Source organism: Periplaneta americana, chromosome 7 (genome assembly GCF_040183065.1).
Source record: "Periplaneta americana isolate PAMFEO1 chromosome 7, P.americana_PAMFEO1_priV1, whole genome shotgun sequence".
Taxonomy (NCBI): Eukaryota; Metazoa; Arthropoda; class Insecta; order Blattodea; family Blattidae; genus Periplaneta; species Periplaneta americana.
Window position 1 is genome coordinate 22,084,173 of NC_091123.1, and position 22,489 is coordinate 22,106,661.

Below are 22,489 nucleotides of genomic sequence, written 5' to 3' on the forward strand. Positions count from 1 at the left end.
TGTTGTTAGCAATTAAATAAACAGGAACCAAAGCATGGACCTGAGAAAACATTGAAAGAGCAACTGCTCTTAGAATTCGAAAGAAGGTTTCGCCAAATAGAACAGTGCTTTTCGTTGGCCTCATCCACACTTTTGGATCCTAGATTAGATCCTGTAGCACTGTCAACTGCAATGCGCCATCTAAGAAATTAAATGCCTACTATCAAATCAAGTACCAATGCTATTTAGAGTTCACAATCTTCAGATGGTATTAATAACGCTAATGAAGAATTTGACCCTTTGGCTGCATCGCAAAAATCTCCTGCATACCAAATGTAACAGGAAAAAGACATTCAAGAATGGAATGCAAGATCAACTTCATTATTTCATGTCAACTGCTTTAGCAAATTTGAAGCTGTACCCTAATCAACCTATGGGATAAAATCAAGTATCTACCTTAACCTGTGTCAGCTGGCAATGAAGCTGCCTTCAGAACGTTTCTTTTCCAAGGCAGAAAAACTGCCACTCTGAAAGGAATTGTTTCACCTCAAAATGACCATCAAAACTTCATTTCTATGTTCCGAAATGGAAAGAGAAACAAGGATTTCATACTGGTATGACATTTCTTTATGGATAGGACTTCCATGCGCAACCTACTTCTGACATTCTGTTTTCGGTAATTTCATAGAAGACGGGCACCTGGTTGGATGTACTAAGTATTACCAATCTTTTTACTTTAGAGTTAAATGTTAGTGATTTTTAGTGACTTTTATATGTTAGTTCTAGGTTTTTATACGAGGTGTCGCATTGATGATGTTTCAATTTGATTGGTTATAGTTGTCATTTGTTCTAGAATTTTCGTTAATTTTGAATGGGTAATGACGTTGTTAATTGTTCTTGGTTGTTTGAAGTGAGTGGTGTTATACTGTTTTGCTGGCTAAAGCTATTGGAAGTTTGTCATTTTATGATTTTCCTTCGATTTGATTGGTTATAGTTGTCATCATGTGTTCTAGAATTTTCGTTAATTTTGAATGGATAATGACGTCAGTAAGTTGTTCTTGGTTGTTTGACGTGAGTGGTGTTATATTGTGTCTGATGGGTAAACCTATTGAAAGTTTGTCATTTTATGATATTTGTGAAAGATGCGTGAACATAGAACAGAGCATTAAATTTTATGTCGATTTTGGTTCAGTTCTTTCGCTGGTGAATAAAAATTGTATCGATTGTTGACGAGAAAACTGTCCCTGTGATTCCAAGGAATTGTTCATTGAATTCTCCGTACAAGTTAAGGTGTAATAAAGAGTTCAAAGAGAATTTCATTTTGTTTAAATACATGGTTTAGTTATGTGAACTTGACTGTACGACAAAGTGGTGGTTTAGTTCTTTGTTGGCTGCATGCTTTTAAGTTTAGATTGCCTTGAAGCCTGTGTCATAATGCAAGTGAAGTGGTTGTCTTTGAAGACGTCAATGAGGATTGAATTTTGTTTGATTAGGTGATAAATTATTGTTTTGTTTTGTGTTTTAGTGATTTGTAGGGGTAAAGTGCGGACGAAAACTGCCAGAAAAGTACTACCAACTATGAAGTTCAAATGCCACCAAACACCATAAAAATCAGAGGTGAAAAATTAAACATATTTTAATTTTTTGAAAGGCTTTTTCTTCCTTAAAAAATATGAATATATGTTTGATTTTCCATGTTTGATTTTGTAATGTTTGGTGACATTTGAACTTCATAGTTGGCAGAACGTTTTGGTAGTTTTCGTCAGCCATGTTGGGTTTTGCCCGTCTTCTAGGAAATTACCCTGTTTTCTTATTATATCTTTTAGTGCATAAAAATTCGATCCCTGTCACCATCACCATTGATGTTTGGAATGTTCGAATAACTTGCAATGGGACCTTACTATAAAAGGATTGTATCACATCAATTGCGTAATGCAAATCTCGCCTAAATCCTTGTGAAATTATTCCAAGTACTGTTTACTTACATTTAAAAATGATTGCGTTGTTAGGCAGAAGACACTCACTGCAGCGGTGTACTTGTACCAGGGTGCTTAGCACCAATTCACTCTTCCCTACTGCATCATTTAAGCTCACTTTATCTCCACCATAATTTTCATTTTGGTTAGAAACTACATCACAATATTATGGCATTTAAAATATAGGTATTGTTTATCGTTCCAATTTTACGTTTATGCTTTTCACTGTTATCATGTTAATGTCAATACCAATAAGGAATATCAGAATTTAAGTCAGTTTATTGTAAAACAAAAATGTACACTTGCAAATTACATTAATACGATGTTTATTATTTTACTTAAGAAAGTGATATCAGTGCTGCCAACCCTATTGGAGCAAAAGAAGTAGATGAGAACCCAAAAAAGTACGACTTGCAATATTGTAATGGGTACTGTTTTGTGTGTGGGAATGAGAAACAGAAGGGAAAAATATGTCGCGTGAAACTGCATGGCTGATAAATTCGCTTATGCTCATCTCATCATTCCTGAATGATGTTATGATTTCTTACAACAAAGCCTCCTTCGTTAAATAAACATAACTTGTTATTAACAAATAAGCACTGACTGCTACAAACCAAACTCCATTGGACATTCCATAAATAATCTGAATGTTGTTGGCAAGCCTTTCCTTGCTCGTGCGAGTCAAGTGCGGGAATTTTAAAAAAAGTGATACAATAAAATTGATAACAATTAATAAATATTGCAACAATTACATCATCACATGTACAGGAGAAGAATATCTTAGGTTTTAAACCGAAAATACCATAACAGCCTTGCACTATTGTTTTGTAGTTAACCTGTTAACAGTGCGTCTTCTATTACTCTTTTGATGACCGCGAAACCAGGTGGTCCGGGTTCGAATCCCGGTCAGGGCAAGTTACCTGGTTTATGTTTTTTTCGGGGTTTTCCATCAACCCAATATGAGCAAATGCTGGGTAACTATCGCAGGACTCATTTCACCGGTAGTATCACCTTAATTTCATTCTGATGCTAAATAATCTGATGTTGATACAGCGTCGTAAAATAATCCACTAAAAATCACTCTTTTCATAGAAGATTGCAGACGCTAAATAATCTTAAATGTTGATACAGCGTCGTAAAATAACCTACTAAAAATATACGACTGTACTCTGTTAGAAAGTAAAACATTTCGACATTAGAAATGTAACACGATTCTCTCCGAGTTTCCCGAATAACGATAAGTTTAGGCATATTAATTAAAATCTATTAGACATTCCATTTGAGCTTAGCTATAGTGATCGACGGTAGTCACGTTAGTCTTTTTGCGTAATGATGCGTAAACGACAAAACAATTCTCAACTACGTCATACTCAAGCCATGCTTGCTTCGTACCGATATTTATGCTAAAACGGTGTAAGTACATACCGTGGATAACTGGACCTGTTCCGAAATTTGTAATTATGAACTTATTTAAGTCTCATTTGATAGATATAATAGTAAGAAATTATAATTATTCATTGAAAATATAATATAGAGTTATGATAATTTTTTATGATAATATATTCCTAACTACCCGCAAGCGCACTCGTGACGCAATACTGCCGTATATATACGGCTGCAGAACCCCCACCCCTCGTGAAATACAGATATTGTATGCATGTGGTTGGCCTATATTCCACGTATCGATATTTGCGTCCCGGGCATATTTCACCCCTTTCGCCTTCTAACCCTAGTACACAATGAAAGACAGCAGGAGCAATGTTGCACCAGCAGTCCGAAGGCAGCAGGCGCTGACAAAGCACCAGCAGCCCGACGACAGGTTGAAGCAATCAAGCCTCAGCAGTCCGGAGTGTACAGGAAGTGGAAGGAATAACACGACGGGGCCTATTTTGCACTTTTCAAATTTAAGACTGATAATACAAATATATCTACACATTACCTTTTCCAACAATTCTCACATGTTTATAATCACGCGGGGAGGGGGGGGGGGAGAAGAAAAACCCTGACTTGGGAACCTTCTGTTCCCTATTACCCCTTGAATAGCATTTTGTATTTATTAACTGCAGTAGCCTACCCTTTACTGAACTCATATACGTACACAATAAGATGAATCAACGAATTCTTACTTCATTACTAGGGCTAGGATTTTGATGACTTATAAATAATGAAAAAATGTCCTAAAACAATGCATTTATGACCTAAAAATCTTTCAAAAATGCTCTTAAAAATGCCCTAAAACTTGTTCTTACATAATTGGCTTAGTAGGAAAAGAGGTTTTGTACTAAATATTTAGACTAGTAATTAAATTAAATTCTACGAGTAGTACCAACATTTAAGTTTATTTAATTTTACATGATTTTTTCTAAGTGGCACACTTTAATTAATTATTTTACCTGGTGTAGTTTCCATGTAGCTCACCACAAGGCCACTCTTACCCGGAATTAGCAGGTATAGAGGAGACTATATTGAAGGGGTGGTTGGAGTGTACTACGTTAAAATGGCAATATTGTGTAGAAAAACGATTAAAATATTATACAAAATAATGGGTATTAGCCATCGGTGGTTGGTTAAGCGCTTGCCTGCCGATTTGGAGTTTCACTCGGTCGCGGGTTCGACTCCCGCTTGGGCTGATTATCTGGTTGGGTTTTTCCGAGGTTTTTCCAACTATAAGACAAATGTCAGGTAATCTATGGCGAATCCTCGGCCTCATCTCGCCAAATATCATATCACTATCACCAATTCCATCGACACTAAATAACCTCGTAGTTGATACAGCGTCGTTAAATAACCACATCACTGACATCTTTGTGTGGCAGGAAATACGCCATAACAATATAGAGGGTTTTATTTATTTATTTATTTACTTCTTTATTTATTTATTTACTTAATTATTTATTTACTTATTTCTTTTCTTACTTTTCCTTATTTATTTCTTTATTTATTTATGTATTTCCTTATTTATTTATTTACTTATTTCTTTTTTTACCTTTTTATTTATTTACTTATTTATTTATTTATTTACTTATTTATTTATTTGCTTACTTATTTACTTCTTTATTTACTTATTTATTTATTTACTTACTTATTTATTTATTTACTTCTTTCTTTTTTACCTTTTTATTTATTTGCTTATTTATTTACTTCTTTATTTATTTACTTATTTATTTCTTTGTTTATTTACTTAATTATGTACTTATTTATGTGTTTATTCATTTATTTACTTATTTATTTATTATTTACTTACTTATTTATTTTTTACTTTTTTGTTCATTTACTTATGTATTTATTTATTTACTTAATTCTTTATTTATTTATTTATTTATTTATTTACCTATTTATTTTTTTACCTCTTTTATTTATTTACTTATATATATTTATTTACTTATTTACTTATTTACTTACTTATTTCTTTCTTTATTTACGTATTTATTTCTCTGTTTATTTACTTAATTATTTACTTACTTATTTACTTATTTATTTGTTTATTTATTTACTTATTTATTTATTTACTTAATTACTCACTTATTTACTTACTTAATTATTTATTTATTTACTTACTTTTTTTTATTTTTTGTTCATTTACTTTTTTATTTATTTATTTATTACTTATTTATTTATTTATTTATTAACTTATTTATTTATTTACTTAATTACTCACTTATTTACTTACTTAATTATTTATTTATTTACTTACTTATTTATTTATTTACTTAATTACTCACTTATTTACTTACTTAATTATTTATTTATTTACTTACTTACTTATTTACTTATTTTTCTTTTTTATTTCTGTTCATTTACTTTTATTTATTTATTACTTATTTATTTACTTATTTATTTATCCATTATTAAACTTAAAAACTCAAATAAAGCAGCTGTTAGTGGAACTACTTCCACCTATCTGATAAAAACGATAGAGCCGACATCAAGGACAGCAGTTACTTTCGACAATGGTAAATCATACATGAAACTCACCCTTCCTTGTGAGGTAGACGATCATCTCGTCCTGCCCGAAGTCGTTGGATGCTGAACAGCGATAGGGTCCAGCGTCCCCACATGTCAAGGTGCAGTTCTGCTATGACCCCTTGCGGTGTCTGTCTCTCCATGATCTGCGTGTGGCTGTGGTTGAGGAATCGGTAAGACGCCGATCATGCCACGCGCAGTGGTAAGTTACCTTGTGCCTCGCAGACCAACACCAGGATGGCTCACAGCTCTGGATTTGAAGTGTGCTGGCACTGCAGTGGAAACAAAACGTTTCGAATGTGTACAAGATGATATTTCTTTTCAATACAAGCACGAGACTTCACGATTACCTTCTCACGTCAGCGAAAGCGATGTCGGACTAGCACCTTCAACAGTTCAGGTTTATGTCTCAAGATCCTCTGGTTTTTTGGACATCGTTGTTTAGTCAGATGCTTGCGTTCAAAGTTCGCACTGGGATTCGAACGGAATGCTTTATACCAGTGCTATTCAACCAGGCGTATAGAATACCGTTGGGGTACACTAACACAAGCGAAGTGGTACATTAAATTTCAGGTATATACTATTTCATGATAAATACTAAGGGTGCTATTCATAGACATTTCGCAGCACGCGCTACGAGGGTACTAAGCTAGCCCCGGCTATCCACTGATTACTAGTACAGAATTCAAATCATATCCTATCGCTAACACTGGTTTATGAATACGAAAAACGCTGATCATCCACCGGAAGCCCGCGCTAAAAATGTCTATGAATACGGCCCTGAATGATCAGAGTCAGGGTTACCCACAGGAGACCTGGACGTAAGATCATGCAATTTTTTGCGCCATATTCTCTGCCAAAACAAATGCTTATTATTTCCTAATTCTAGCGTTATTTACGCAATATCTTGCAGCTCTGTTCGTTACGATAATATCATTGTTATTCTATAAAAAAAAAAATGGTGTTATTTCAACTGCCTGTTACTAAATAATTAAATGGCACTACTTGCAAAATCTCAAGGTACAGTTTTCGAAATATTCCAGAAATTGGGAGAGAATTTAACTCCCAATTACAATCTTTTTACACTTATGGCTTATAAGGAACCCGGAGGTTCATTGCCGCCCTTATATAAGCCCGCCGTCGGCCCCTATCCTAAGCAAGATTAATCCAGTCTCTATCATCATATCCCACCTCCCTCAAATCCATTTTAATATTATCCTCCCATCTACGTCTCAGCCTCCCCAAAGGTCCTTTTCCTTCCGGTCTCCCAACTAACACTCTATATGCATTTCTGGATTCGTCCATACGTGCTACATGCCCTGCCCATCTCAAACATCTGGATTTAATGTTCCTAATTATGTCAGGTGAAGAATACAATGCATGCAGTTCTGCGTTCTGTAACTTTCTCCATTCTCCTGTAACTTCAGCCCTCTTAGCCCCAGATATTTTCCTCGAACACAATTAATCTCTGTTCCTCACTCAAAGTGAGAATCCAAGTTTCACAACCATACAGAATAACCGGTAATATAACTGTTTTATAAATTCTAACTTTCAGATTTTTTGACAGCAGACTAGATGACAAAAGCTTCTCAACCGAATAATAACACGCATTTCCCATATTTATTCTGCGTTTAATTTCCTCCCGAGTGTCATTTATATTTGTTACTGTTGCTCCAAGATATTTGAATTTTTCCACCTCTTCGAAGATAAATCTCCAATTTTTATATTTCCATTTAGTACATTATTTTGGTCACGAGACATAAATATTACAAAAACTAATACAACTGAACCTAATAATAATAATAATAATAATAATAATAATAATAATAATAACAATAATAATAATAATAAACTATACAACAATAATAATAAGGAAATAAACAATAATAATAAACTAATAATAAGTATAGCTCTTGTATTTGAAACTCTTACTTTAACTTTTTCATTTCTATACTCAATCTCTTAAAAATTATTCTGTTAACTTCACTGACTACTTTTCGTACTTTCCCATCCCACTTGACGATATGTGTTAGAGACCTATGCATCTCAAGTCTGATTAGTGTAATATGCAGCTAATCGGCAATGTATGCAACGAAGGGGGAAAGGAACTGGCCACCGTATCCCATTATCTCCTGGCCTAGCTGCCTCATAAGTGGTGCCTCCTTGGTATCACTTATGAGGTACAGACCTGTCTTCGGACTAACCAACAACCAACATAACATATTGTGAAGAGTGTGATTCATTTTTGTCGTAGTAAACTGTAAAGGAAATAAATTCAGAGCAAATAATTATCCGTATAATTATATGCCAGATTAACTGGTTTCCTTTAAAGGATCGTATTAAAAAAAGTTCTGCTAATATTTGGTATGAATTAAAAGGCCCATTCACAATGAAAATTAAATATAACCGTAACATAAAAACAGAAGTTTGCGCCCAGGCTACCAAATGGGATCATTCACAATGATTCACATAAGCATTGACATAAATATTACCGTAAGACGTTAACATTACGTGATTTGCAAACTGAACACAATCGTGGAGCGCTGAAGTATATGACAGAATATGAGGAAATGGCGTCGGTGTTATGTTTCCATGGTTACCTAGTATGTATGCGGTTATGTTTATATTCCCATCGTGAATGATGGTATGACTTCTTGATTTTACCGTAACGTTTATATTCTTAAGTTAACGCTTACGTTATGTTTAATTTTCATTGTGAATGAGCATTTACTGTTTACACAAGGTCGAGAAGTCGTATTTCAATAATTTTAATGAAGACGTATACTTCGCACATTTTTAATACCGAAAACGAGACTAATCTTTACATTTCTCTAAAATTACATCGTAGATCCACTACATAAAGTATGTAGCAGCTACTATTTCGAATACTGCGCATATTAGACGCATCATTTCATTCTTGTTGATTACACAAAATTTAGGAAGTAAAGAAATTTCACCAAATATAGGATGCGCTGAACAGCTGGTTAGATTCAAGTTACGACAGCTGTCAGAGTTGCCTACCTATAACATAAAGATTGTACTGTTCGCTCATTGATGTTTTCACCAGTGGAAAGATGTTGGAGCCAGTGAAGCGTATCGGCACACGGCACTGAAGCCAAGCCCTGTTACAACGCGCTATTTGAAGAACAGGCTATTTAGTACAGTATTCTATTCTTTACCTAGGCGCTGGAAGTAAGTTTCGTGTAGGAATTAAATTGTACACCAGTTATCATGTGGCGTCCTTCGGAGTTTATGTCTTGAAATATAGAAAGTGATGATGAAAATGAACGTTGTGTAACCAATTGGACGCGGTAAAGCCATACAAACACAATCCGCTAAAATCATTAAAAAAGTAGCCTATATAGCTATTTTAAAGAGGGAGGACGACAATGCAAAGATTTACTTGCAAAAATCATACCTGTGAGAGGATCAACGTGGTTCTGTAGTATGTGAACTCTTAAGAGTATTCAGTACTTTGCTTTGCTGGGAACAGCGCTAAGAATATTCTCTACAGTCGGGAAGATTTGATCTGCATAAGATTCATACACTTTCCTTCCAATTAGGTCACGGCTAAATTACACTCTAATCGATTCTACGTGGGTCTTTTATTCTGGGCACACTCTTGTAACTAGGAATATTTTGCTATATTTACCGCAATTACATACATTGCATTTAAACTCATAAGAAAAAATAAAGATTATATACCACTTAATGAAAATCTTGGACAATTTAAAATAAACTCTATTAACTAATTTTAATTAAATGTTGAGAGAACACAGGCAATAAGACATGCTCCTTTCAAACTAAATGGATAAGATTAAGAAATACTGTATTTCTACACTCTCATTTCTATTGAATATTCTAGAGATCGCGAACAATGAAAACGAAATTTTAAAACATTTAAATTTCTAAAGGAAAAAAATTAAAATATGATATGCTTATTTCACGTTGAAGTAACCAACAAAATTAAAATAGTACCATTACGAAACAAATAGGCCTATAATTTAAACTTATATACTATAATTGCAAATTGTATTGTATAATTATTAATTATAATTGTATTGTATAATTATTAATTTCAATTCAGGAATCCGCCCCTGAGCACGAGTTCTAGTCTTTCAGGGGCGAGCTAAAGTTTCTCTGTATATTTTATATTTTATGTTACAATTATTAGCAAAATAATAAATAAATAAAATAAAATATAATGTAATAATAGTATAACATTAGAAATGAGTTTCATACGACAGTATTATAAAAGAACTAGTGGCTTGTACAGCAAATGCTGCAAACTAAGTTCATTAGATGTTCAAATAAAAATTTTGCATATTTATTTTCAACGAAGAATACCAGACATTTTGAAAGTTATTTGCTTCCATAATAATGAAACATACTCCCTCTGAATGTTTTCTTTATGCCAAATACTTTTTCTTGAACCTATCCACTTTCAGTTGTTGAGTTTCAACGCGAAAACGCAAGTAACAATGATAGGACTATCAGTGGGTTTTTCATGTGGGAGTAAAGCAATAGCCATTTTAGGTCATTGTGAATTGTAGGCGAAAGTTAAAAAAAATGTCAGGTTTACTATGCTTTCGAACAATAGACATAGCTTCTTGGTATAGCTGCTGCACGTAGAGCTTGAAATGTGGAGGGTAAAATCATTTTATCCTGCTAAGAGATCTTGCTGAAATGATCGGGAGACTACAAAATTTTGTAGGCCTCTTATTTTATCGGTAAGTAATACCTTTTGGTCTTTCCTTAGGAACTGAAATTTTTGCGCTCTCTCGACCCAATACTGAAGAGAATGACGCATATAAAATTGAACCGCACTTTTTAGAAAGGAACTAAGTCAAAATGTTCTATTTTTCTGGAGAGCAAAATAACTTACTTTCATGAATAAATACCAGTGTACCAGTGCCGTAATATAAACATCAACTCGATGTCAGAGATACAGGGAAAGGTTCGTTTAAGTTCCTTCCTTTGTTTATCTTTGCGTCTTGGAAGTATTAATCATTTCATCAGAAGAAATAAAAATGACAAATTTTGACTTAGTTCCTTTCTAAAAAGTGTGATTCAAATATTTACACCACACTGCCATTAAGTAGGCCTATATGAAGAAGACCCAACCCCACTTGATTAATAACTATAAAAATATTTGTGCTCTAGATATGTCGGCAGTTCTGAAATGCAATTATTTCTCAAACTGACGAAAGATGGATTTTGGAAAATAGGAAAATTAACATTTCACTGAAAACTACTATTTTTCTGAAAAACTTTGGGTTTCAAGCTTGAAAATGAGAGGTGATTTATTAAAATCCGTTCAGCCGTTTTCCCGTAATTTCCATTACCAGTTCAAATTATATATATATATTAATCAACAAATAACATCTGATTTGCAATTATGTGTAGTTTGATATCATGGTCTATGAAAAAAGAAGTTGCTATGGCAAATTTGACATATTAAATATTATAGCACTGACAAATCATATCATAATATTAACTTTATGATACAAGTTATGTGCAGCAGGGTTTAAAATTTCTTTGTGGAACGAAAACTTCTATTGGTTTGGATTAAATTTCTGGACATTTACAGGACAAAACTAAAATTCTTTCAATGATTTATTATCATAATACACTGCTCTCTTAAACTGACGCTTTCTCAAACTACGCTATGAAATGTTTCATATAAAATAATTTTTTCTCGAAAAGGAAGCACAAAGGAGCAAAATTGTATTACAATAGAGCCTCTATTAACCGTGGTAATGAAGGGGGTGGGTTGAACGGTTAATCGAAAAATCGGATAATCCGTAACATAAAAAATTTTCCTAAACTAAGTACATAATATTTTCGTAATTTCCTCCATGGTCTTTTCTTTTAATACACTAGGTACTGGATCAGAAGTTCACTAATTTAAGTCTGTTTTTTTTACAGTTCATGTTTGATTTTCCGATAAGTCAGTTATTAAAACATTATTTATATTACTTAAGTCTGGTTTTGAACGACGGGTTTTTAATGGCCAAGGAATCTCCTTATGACGACTGTCTGTGGAAAGATAGGAATAGTAGAGATCTCATGCTGTAGATTTACAAATTTTATACAGTTTATATTTTGTTTTTCATTAGCCTAAATCGCGCAGAGTTGTAATTCCCATTTCGTTTTGTAATGTGAGATGAACCACATTTTCTCTTTTCCCAAACCACTCAATTTCTTGCACATTTTTCCGTAGTACATGTTTTCTTTTGACACTTGTATTTTGCATAGATGTTAAACAGTACGGCCACTCAAAGAGTAGGCTATAATGCGTAAGGGTAAAGGTTTGTAAAAAACACTCTGTAGAAAAAATTCGTACTAATATAATGTACAGTTGTCAAAAAAAAAAAAGTGGCCGCACTCGTGAACAGTGAATATTTTCAAAGTCCACTTCGGGTCGCGGCGATGTTACACGATGCATGTGCTTGTACAAGCAGTTCCGGAACTATGAAAGTATTCCACATCTGCGCCTAGTAGACCAGCGGTAGAGTGCTTGTTTACTGATTCAAAGGTTGTAGGTTCCGGCCTTCTTCAAGTTTTCATTTTATTTTTTAATCGTTCTTTAGCGATGTAAATGATATTCAAATTATCATTTATATCCAGTTATCGTTCTTTATGGATATCACGTTATTTATATTTTGTTATCGTTCTTTAGAGATATGAATAAAATTCAAGTCATCATTTGTATTCTGTTATCGTTTTATAACGATATGAATAATAATTATTATTATTGTATCTCCAATGGGGGTTAGCCCTATTTTACATATGAATGTTAGGGCTATAGTTTTATACACAAAAAAAAAAAAAAAAAACATAAGCATAAAGAGAAATGGAAAAGAAAATTAAATTAGCTTACGCGATGTAAACAAAACAAAAACAATCCGTAAATTAGGCATTGCGATTGCAAAACAAATATCAGTTATCAATTTGAAACATTCAAAAACATTAACAACACACATACGTAACACTTCTATAACACAAATATGCAGCTTTCCGTACCATACATCATAAATTAATACACAATAGTCACACAAACACAATCAAACTATAATTACGACATTGCGACGACATCAAGCATCCCATAACTAACTCACATACATAACAAGTCAAGCATCCGTTGCAACACATACACTTCAACACAGTAACCACACTTTTAAAAGTTACAAATTTGGCTCCAAGAAGAATAAATAGGACACTGTTACTAATTACTATTCTTCTACAATTTCTTAAATACATCTGTAATAAATCTGTGAAATTCCGATATGAATAATAGTCACGTTTTTTATATTCTGTTATCTATAGCTATATAAATAATATTCAAGTTATCATTTATATTCTGTTTCCTTCATTAGCATTATAACATAATATTCAAGTTGTTATTGTTCTTTCGCAATATAAATGATCTGTATTTTATGTAAGTAATTATTATAACACAAATAACCATCTTTCTTTGTAAAATAGGTTATTTTATTTAGATAATTAAATACGTATTATATAATATCTTATATTAATTAAACAAACCGATATTTATAATTTATATTCTGTTATCGTTCTTTAGTGATACTGTATAAATAATATTCAAGTTATTTATATTGTAATCGTTCTTTAGCGATATAAATAACATAAATTTAATATTAGGTTTGGAAAAATCCAGTTGCATAATACTGGTATTAGTTTTTCTTTTTGTATTATTACATTATACTATCTTGAGCCACAATAAAATGAAAAGGAGTAACGAGGAATTGAACCTGAGACGTTGACATCTAAATTCCGACGTTCGTCCGCTGAGCTACGAGGGCAAAAGTGTGGAAACATTTTCGGAAAAATTGGCCCAATCACACTCTAAGATTTCCTGATGATTCGTAGAAGCTAGTCCAGGTTGCGGGGGGCAAAGGCTAATTGAGATTTCCCGGTCTCTGATCGGGTCAAACATCCTAATAGAATTAATATTTAACCCTTGCCGTGACTTTCGGTGAAGTCCGGAGAGCCCAATTAGTCAAATCCACTCTCCTCATCTCCACGCTTGGGCTCCCTGGAATTTAATAAGATGCGAAAGAGATAGTGGTGTGCGGAAAGCAACGGGATGTTACCGCATTTAGGCCTATCCTTCCCAAGAAAAACTGCAAACATGAACAAAGGAAGCTTTTAATAGAAGAAGAAAGATCTTCTGCGGACCTCTGGAAAAAGAACTAAGGAAGAGACTAGTGAAGTGCTTTGTGTGGAGTGTGGCATTGTATGGGAAAGGAACATGGACATTACGACGAAATGAAGAGAAACGAATTGAAGCATTTGAAATATGGATGTGGAGAAGAACGGTGCGTGTGAAGTGGACAGACAGAATAAGAAATAAAATTGTGTTTGAAAAAGTGAGTGAAGAAAGAATGATGCTGAAACTGATTAGAAAGAGAAAAAGGAATTGGTTGGGTCTCTGGTTGAAAAGAATAATAGACGACATTAGGATATGTGGATCATATGTGGAGACTAAGAGGAAGGCAGAAGATAGGAAAGATTGGAGATTGCTGGGTTTGCAATGAAAGACCTGCCCATGGACAGAACACTTATGTATGTTCAGAATGCCTGGAATATCGTGTCTAAGAACAGTCGCTATTTGCAAAGACTAGTCAATTCCATGCCCACTCGACTGCAAGATGATCGAGATAAGAGGAAGATAGACTAAATATTGAATTGTGGCTTTTTGTTTTGTTTTTTGAACGCTTAATTGTTTGAATGTTTTAAGGCTGACGCCAGTAAATTTGTTTTGTTTATGCCACGAAAGTAATTTTTTATTGAGAATAAAATCTTTTTTCTTTCCATTTGCACCCACAATATCATAATGATAAAGTCATGGCATAATATATTAATGAACCTGTTGTTAATTACTAAAATAATCGTAAAAGAGAAAGGAGCCATTATATATAGTTTGTCTCTCTCAAAAACAGAACAAAAAAGAACATAAAAAGCACGAGGTTGTAGTCGAACTCAGGACCTCATCAATAAGAGGCCTGAACGCTACCATTACGCTATCGAATAACACACAGAATACTACAATTATAACTGCAGATATCAGGCAACGTGGTCCAACAACATGTAACATCGCCTGTCTCCGAATTGTAGCGAAGATACCCGAAGGGAACTTTGTTTCAGGAGAGCGGCCACTTTTTCTTTTGACAGCTGTACATATTTTTTCTGCGAGAGAGAAAGACAGTCGGATAATCCACCAATCGGTTAATAGGGTGATAATCGGGGTTTTACTGTATTATTATTATTTTTTTTAAATAACTCAAGGAGTAGCCCCTTTCAATTAATGACATTACTTACGGTTCACTTCTATATACTGTATATATATATATATATTTTTTTTTTTTTCTGCCCATTATCTTACCTAAAAACTACTAACATATGTTTTGCCAACTTCTTCCCCTTTTGGCCCCACTGTGCGGCCTGTTTCGAAATGGCTTACAGTATGCGCCGTATAAGTACCGACGCACAGTGGGGTATTTGGCCGATTTAGGTGGCCAAAAATCGATTTTCTAAAACTCACTTTAAGTAAGAAAAAAATACCAAGTGGCAAAGCTCAATAGTGAGGGAACAATAAACTGCCCTACTTGCACCGCTTCGCGCAAATCTTTTCTCGGCATTGTTTGTGTAAGCTTACATTCCACAGTAAATATTATTTAATTATTTATTCAGTGCATAGTTTCAGGTGAATAGTTACAGATTCTGATGAAGCCAGTAACTGTGAATAAATTTTAAATATTTTTATCGACATTGTAATTATTGTGACAGCCGGGATACGACCTCGCGACCGGCTGTCACATTATACTGACGAAGACAAAGCGCTCTGAAAAAAAATGTCTTTTTTCATTATTTTCTTAGGGTAATTTGAGCAAAATCGAGTATATTAATTCACTTCCAGATATTTCCCAGTAGTTTCTTTTACTGTAATACATAGGTTAAGGTTTCTACTTCATGATTTCGTAAAAATCATTTGCGGAATCGTGCGGTTCTCCAGGATGTACTTAGGCTATGTCTCAAAGCTACATTTTCAGCTAAAGTGAACTACATTGTTGACTAAATAGGCGGATGTGACGTCAGAAGTTATGATCCAAAGCTGCATAGTGCATAGCAATCAAGCCCATAGTAGCTAGTAAACGAAAATGCTTGCTCGATTGCTGACTTGTTCACTAAACAAACATGGGTTATGAAATCTGAAAATGCTTTGGAATTGAATAATGTAAATATAATGTGGAATAACACGTTAACTTTGAACGTTGACATTGTTAGTACCTTCTGTACAATGTTTTAAACATTATTGTAATATATTAAGCCCTTATGTTTTCCCATAACTCGTAATGAAACTACATTAGGACACTGCCTTCTTAATTCAGTTCTGCACCGTGATGTCATGGTTTTTAGAAAAATAGTCTGTGAAGAAGGCCATGTTTCAAGCATACATTTCCAAAGCTCCCTAGTGTGTAGTTTACAAGTCACCTAGTTGATAGTCACTAGTGTGTAGTATGGACTTGAGCTTTGAGACACGGCCTTAGATTCACTAACCCTTTCAGACCTTGTGTGCATAATTTTATTGTATATCACAGATTTCATAGAATTGTCTTTATTCTAGGATGTTGAAATATTAATTTATAAATTACTTTGTCAAAAATATATATATATATATATATATATATACATACATGTTAAAAAAATGGAGGGGGAGCTGAAATCGATTTTCAAATTTTGAAAATTTAAATTTGCAAGAAATGACGTTCACGACACCACATGTAAAAATATGAAAGGGGAGAAAAAAAAAGATTATATAAAAATGAAAATTCAAGTTTGAAGAGCTGGAGTAGAGTATTAGTGAAAAGTAAATTGGATCTGTTAGTAGAAATGTACATTTTTCGACCCTATGTTTACTTTCTTTTATATTGTTCGAATTTTTTGGGGCACCGGACGTCAATACCATGACTCGAATGAAGTTGTATAACATGATACAGCGGCAAAGTTTACCAAACATTAACAGAAAATTGAAATTTGTAGAAAATTTCCTACCAGGCTATGAAAATTACTCAGACGATAGGTGAGCTGCTCTCTGCCTCAACAATGTTGCAATCTGCTCGCATGTGCAGTGGGTTGAAATTAGAGGTTTTTAAAATTAAATTTCCACGAAATCCGTCCACGCTATTGAAATACGCCAGAGGGATAAATTATTCTTTATCAGATTTCCTATCGATATAGAGAAAAATCACGATCCTACTCGCAACAGTTAGCGTATAAGAGGTTGTTAAACATTTGGGGGGGGGGGGGGAAACATTTTTTTTCCTGAAAAAACTAAGAACTTTCCACCAGTATGATATTCAGGCTTCGAAACTTTGGACTCGATACAATAAGTTTACTGTGCATGCACTATAGGTTGTTGACTCGCTGCAGGTAGATAGAGATGTGTTGAGGTAACAACGTTGCTATTTAGAGTAGAGTACGGTAGCATGGGAAAACACACATATGTCCATTCTGAAAGTAAATATACATTACACAATGACAATGTCAAAAGAATGTGAAAAGCATTTATTCTCCTGTCTTTTATAAGAATTTCTGTTTAATTATACACAGTGTTAATGGTGGAAATATGCATGTAGAAATTTTAATTTTTTCATTTATCCTATTGGTCGTCTTTAGGAAGTGCAGTTACAGTACCGAAATGCAATGTACTACAAGATACATTCTCAGTGTCTCAAATGTAGATCTTTTTCGGTTATCTGCCAAAGTTTGTACTGTAGAAAGCTGCGCTCTACGTCGCATGACGTGATAGGAGCAAAACGAAAAAAACCTAACATCATTGCAGTCTCTAAGAGACAATCTTTATTCTCGGGTGACTCTATATCCACTAATTTGCTGTTTATGTTACACAATGTTCCACTAATTTGCTGTTTATGTTACACAATGTTCCATATCCGTTATTTTTACATAAAATTGATTTCCACTTCTGTTTTACACGTTCAGTAACCGGTGTACTTGATGTCTCACTAATTCTCTGCATCATTTTCTAAATTAATTTGAGGGCTTCCGGCATCTCTTGCTCTGACTTTTCTAACCGTGTAATAGTTTCAGACACAGTCTGTATGAAAACCAAATTATTCGTCAGAACCTTCAAATCCAGAGCGTTTTCCTTTGCGTATTTGTTGGCATCCATTCTACGGTACCCCAACCCACTGTACGCTTTACCAGTATACTCAGTACGCCGTTATGCGGATTTCCCACTGAACTGCTCTATCGGGTCTGAAGTCTCGAAGTCTGATGATATTATAGTTTTTTTACATACAACATGAGCTATTTGCTCTGAAAATCTGCAAAGCTATTTCATTTCCACCCTGTATTCTGGATATATTTGAAGGACAGTGGCATGGGAATAAACACGTCGTAAGCCTCATTGATCACAAGATTTCCTAGCACGAGACCAAATCCTCTGCAAACTCTTTCTACTGTGTGAGTGAATGTCATACATATCCCAACTCACGATCGCTAAAACACTCCATCAATGAAAAAACACGTGCCACTGAGGCACTGCCTTTTTGAAAACAAGGCGGCATTCTTGTGTCCCAGGTTATAACTAGACTTCGAAGATGAGCTCCCAGTCGAGGAAATATAGATTAACTGATAGCGGAGTATTTCATGGGGGTGGGGGGGGAAACAGGCTAGGGCTTGTTTACATCTTCCGTCTTCTATCCACTGCGCTGTCTAGATAAAGTCACATTGAAGGTTTCGTAGGCACTAGCACTGAAGCTCGGGCATTTAGAACGACGTGAAGTCATTGTGATGTCGAAAACGAAATGCAGTTAATTATGGATTAAAAATTTATAACATGATATTGAAATATGTATAAATTTAAAAATTATAACAAATATGAATTCAAATTAAAAATGAAATAGATATTTAGAATACATAACTGACATTAGCATTAATATACAGTATATTTGACTGATGTATTTCCAATAAATACCTTGTGATTTGGTGATATTTCACTATATAATTAATTTGATTCTCAATTTACTCTAGTTCATTATCAATTTAACATAGACTTTCATTCTGATTTCTTACTCAAATTAAATCCTTACAAAATACATTAGGTATAAGAGTTATTTTCATTTAAAAAGAAATAGGCTATTATCTTTCGTTCTTCGTAATAATTAAGCCATATTATATTGATGGCTAAGAAGTGATATCTCGTATCTGTAAATTTGCAGGTGAATCAAAAAATTGTTTCAAAAATTAATTTTTCTCAAAGTAGACAACTTCGTACAGGGCATATCAAAAGTCCGGAAACACTTTCAATATTTTACTTACTTACAAATGGCTTTTAAGGAACCCGAAGGTTCATTGCCGCCCTCACATAAGCCCGCCAGCGGTCCCTATCCTGTGCAAGATTAATCCAGTCTCTATCATCATACCCCACCTCCCTCAAATCCATTTTAATATTATCCTCCCATCTACGTCTCGGCCTCTCTAAAGGTATTTTTCCCTCCGGTCTCCAAACTAACACTCTATATGCATTTCTGGATTCGCCTATACGTGCTACATGCCCTGCCCATCTCAAACGTCTGGATTTAATGTTCCTAATTATGTCAGGTGAAGAATACAATGCGTGCAGTTCTGTGTTGTGTAATTTTCTCCATTCTCCTGTAACTTCATCCCGCTTAGCCCCAAATATTTTCCTAAGCACCTTATTCTCAAACACCCTGAACCTATGTTCCTCTCTCAGAGTGAGAGTCCAAGTTTCACAACCATACAGAACAACCGGTAATATAACTGTTTTATAAATTCTAACTTTCAGATTTTTAGACAGCAGACTGGATGATAAGAGCTTCTCAACCGAATAATAACACGCATTTCCCATATTTATTTTGCGTTTAATTTCCTCCCGAGTGTCATTTATATTTGTTACTGTTGCTCCAAGATATTTGAATTTTTCCACCTCTTCGAAGGATAAATCTCCAATTTTTATATTTCCATTTCGTACAATATTCTGGTCACGAGACATAATCATATACTTTGTCTTTTCGAGATTTACTTCCAAACCGATCGCTCTACTTGCTTCAAGTAAAATTTCCGTGTTTTCCCTAATCGTTTGTGTATTTTCTCCTAACATATTCACGTCATCCGCATAGACAAGAAGCTGATGTAACCCGTTCAATTCCAAACCCTGCCTGTTATCCTGAACTTTCCTAATGTCATATTCTAGCACGAAGTTAAAAAGTAAAGGTGATAGTGCATCTCCCTGCTTTAGCCCGCAGTGAAGTGGAAAAGCATCAGATAGAAACTGACCTATACGGACTCTGCTGTATGTTTCACTGAGACACATTTTAATTAATCTAACTAGTTTCTTGGGAATACCAAATTCAATAAGAATATCATATAATACTTCCCTCTTAACCGAGTCATATGCCTTTTTGAAATCCATGAATAACTGATGTACTGTACCCTTATACTCCCATTTTTTCTCCATTATCTGTCGAATACAAAAAGTCTGATCAATAGTCGATCTATTATGCCTAAAACCGCACTGATGATCCCCAATAATTTCATCTACGTACGGAGTTAATCTTCTCAAAAGAATATTGGACAAAATTTTGTACGACGTCAACAAAAGTGATATTCCTCGAAAGTTACCACAGTTGGTTTTGTCCCCCTTTTTAAAAATAGGTACAATTATGGACTCCTTCCATTGTTGTGGTACAATTTCCTTTTCCCAAATAGCAAGTACAAGTTTATAAATTTCGCTATATAATGCACTTCCACCCTCTTGTATTAATTCTGCTGGAATTTGATCGATACCTGGAGACTTGTACTTTTTCAGATTTTCTATCGCAATTTCGACTTCTGAAAGCGTGGGTTCGGGTATAAATGGCTCAGCAGTTTGTATTTCAATTTCGTCCCGATCACTTCTATTTGGCCTATGTACATTTAGTAGTTGCGCAAAATAGTTTTTCCATCTGTTTAGGATTGATGGAGAGTCTGCAAGCAAGTCACCATTCTCATCCTTGATCACGTTTACCCTTGGCTGATATCTGTTCTTAAATTCCTTTATACCCTTATATAAATCTCGAATGTTTTTATTCTTACTATTTGTTTCTACCTCATTCAGTTTTTCCTTCAAGTAACCTCTCTTTTTATTCCTAAGTGTACGACTTGCTTCCTGTCTTTCATTGAAATAATTATCTCTCTTCTCCTCAACTGGATCCTGTAAGAATTTCAATTTTGCCTGTTTCCTTCTTTCTACTACCATGCAACAATCTTCATCAAACCACGGTTTCTTTTTCTTAGTTTCATAATAACCTATGCTCTGCTCAGCTGCAATTTTGATACTATCTCTGATATTTTCCCACACGCTATTAACATCTAATTCTTTCTCAACTTCGTCGGAACTTTCTAAAGTGGCAAACCTATTCGAAATTTCGACCTGATAATTTTGCTTAGCTTCCTCGTCCTTTAATTTCAAAATATTGAATTTAGTAATATTAACTTGTTGCTCTACTCGCTTGGCTACTGATAATCTTTCTCTTAATTCTCCAATCACCAAATAATGGTCAGAATTACAGTCTGCACCCCTGAAAGTTCGAATATCTACTATACTAGTATGTCTCCGTTTATCTATCAAGATGTGATCTATTTGGTTGTGTGTCAATCCATCTGGAGAAGTCCAAGTATATTTATGTATATCCTTATGGGGGAATGTTGTACTTTTGACAATTAAATTTTTCGATGTGGCAAAGTTGACTAATCTAACTCCATTGTCACTACTAATTGCGTGTAGGCTCTCTTTTCCAATAGTTGGTCTAAAAATATCCTCCCGTCCTATTTTAGCATTGAAATCCCCCAATAAAATTTTCATGTGATATCTAGGGAACTGATCAAAAGTATGTTCCAATTCCTCATAGAAGCTATTCTTTATATGGTCGTCTTTCTCTTCTGTAGGGGCGTGAGCATTTATAACTATGATGTCGCACCATCTACCCTTAAGTACTAAATATGATAACCTGTCACTGATAAATTCGACCTTTTTTACTGCTGATTTTATTCTTTTATAAACAAAGAATCCTGTTCCTAATTGGTGATTATTGTTTCCTTCCCCATAATACAACAAGTAATCTCCTATTTGTGATATGCCATTCCCATCTAACCTAACCTCTTGTACTCCTACGAAGTCTATTCTATATCTAGCTAGTTCTTTTGCTACTAATGTTACCCCTCCTGTTCTATAAAGACTAGTTACGTTCCAAGTGCCAAATCTCAAAACCTTATTCCTTTGCTGTGGTCGTGCCAGAGAATCAGTCATATTCCGAGGCTTATTATAGGGATACGTAACAAGCTGTTTTTTTACGGTGATGGGTTATTAGCCCTTCGCCCAACTCCCAAGCTGGAGGACCACCCCTTATCGGCTGTCCACGACTGCTTATTCAATATATTCGCAGCTACCCTCCATATCTGGAGGCCGTCTCCTCTATCCGCAACCTGAGGACGCGCCATGCCGTGGTGATAGGGACCCACAA

General features: G+C 34.5%; 1 protein-coding gene across 1 annotated transcript in view; it reads right to left on the bottom strand.

The window, feature by feature from the left end:
* The window catches only part of LOC138702967 (uncharacterized), a 67,298-nt gene that overhangs the window by 34,106 nt on the left and 10,703 nt on the right, over positions 1 to 22,489 (bottom strand). Inside the window, exon 2 of the mRNA XM_069830405.1 lies at positions 5,931 to 6,190. The gene's annotated coding sequence lies outside the window, so the exon portion shown is untranslated. The remainder of the gene's footprint in view (positions 1 to 5,930; positions 6,191 to 22,489) is intronic.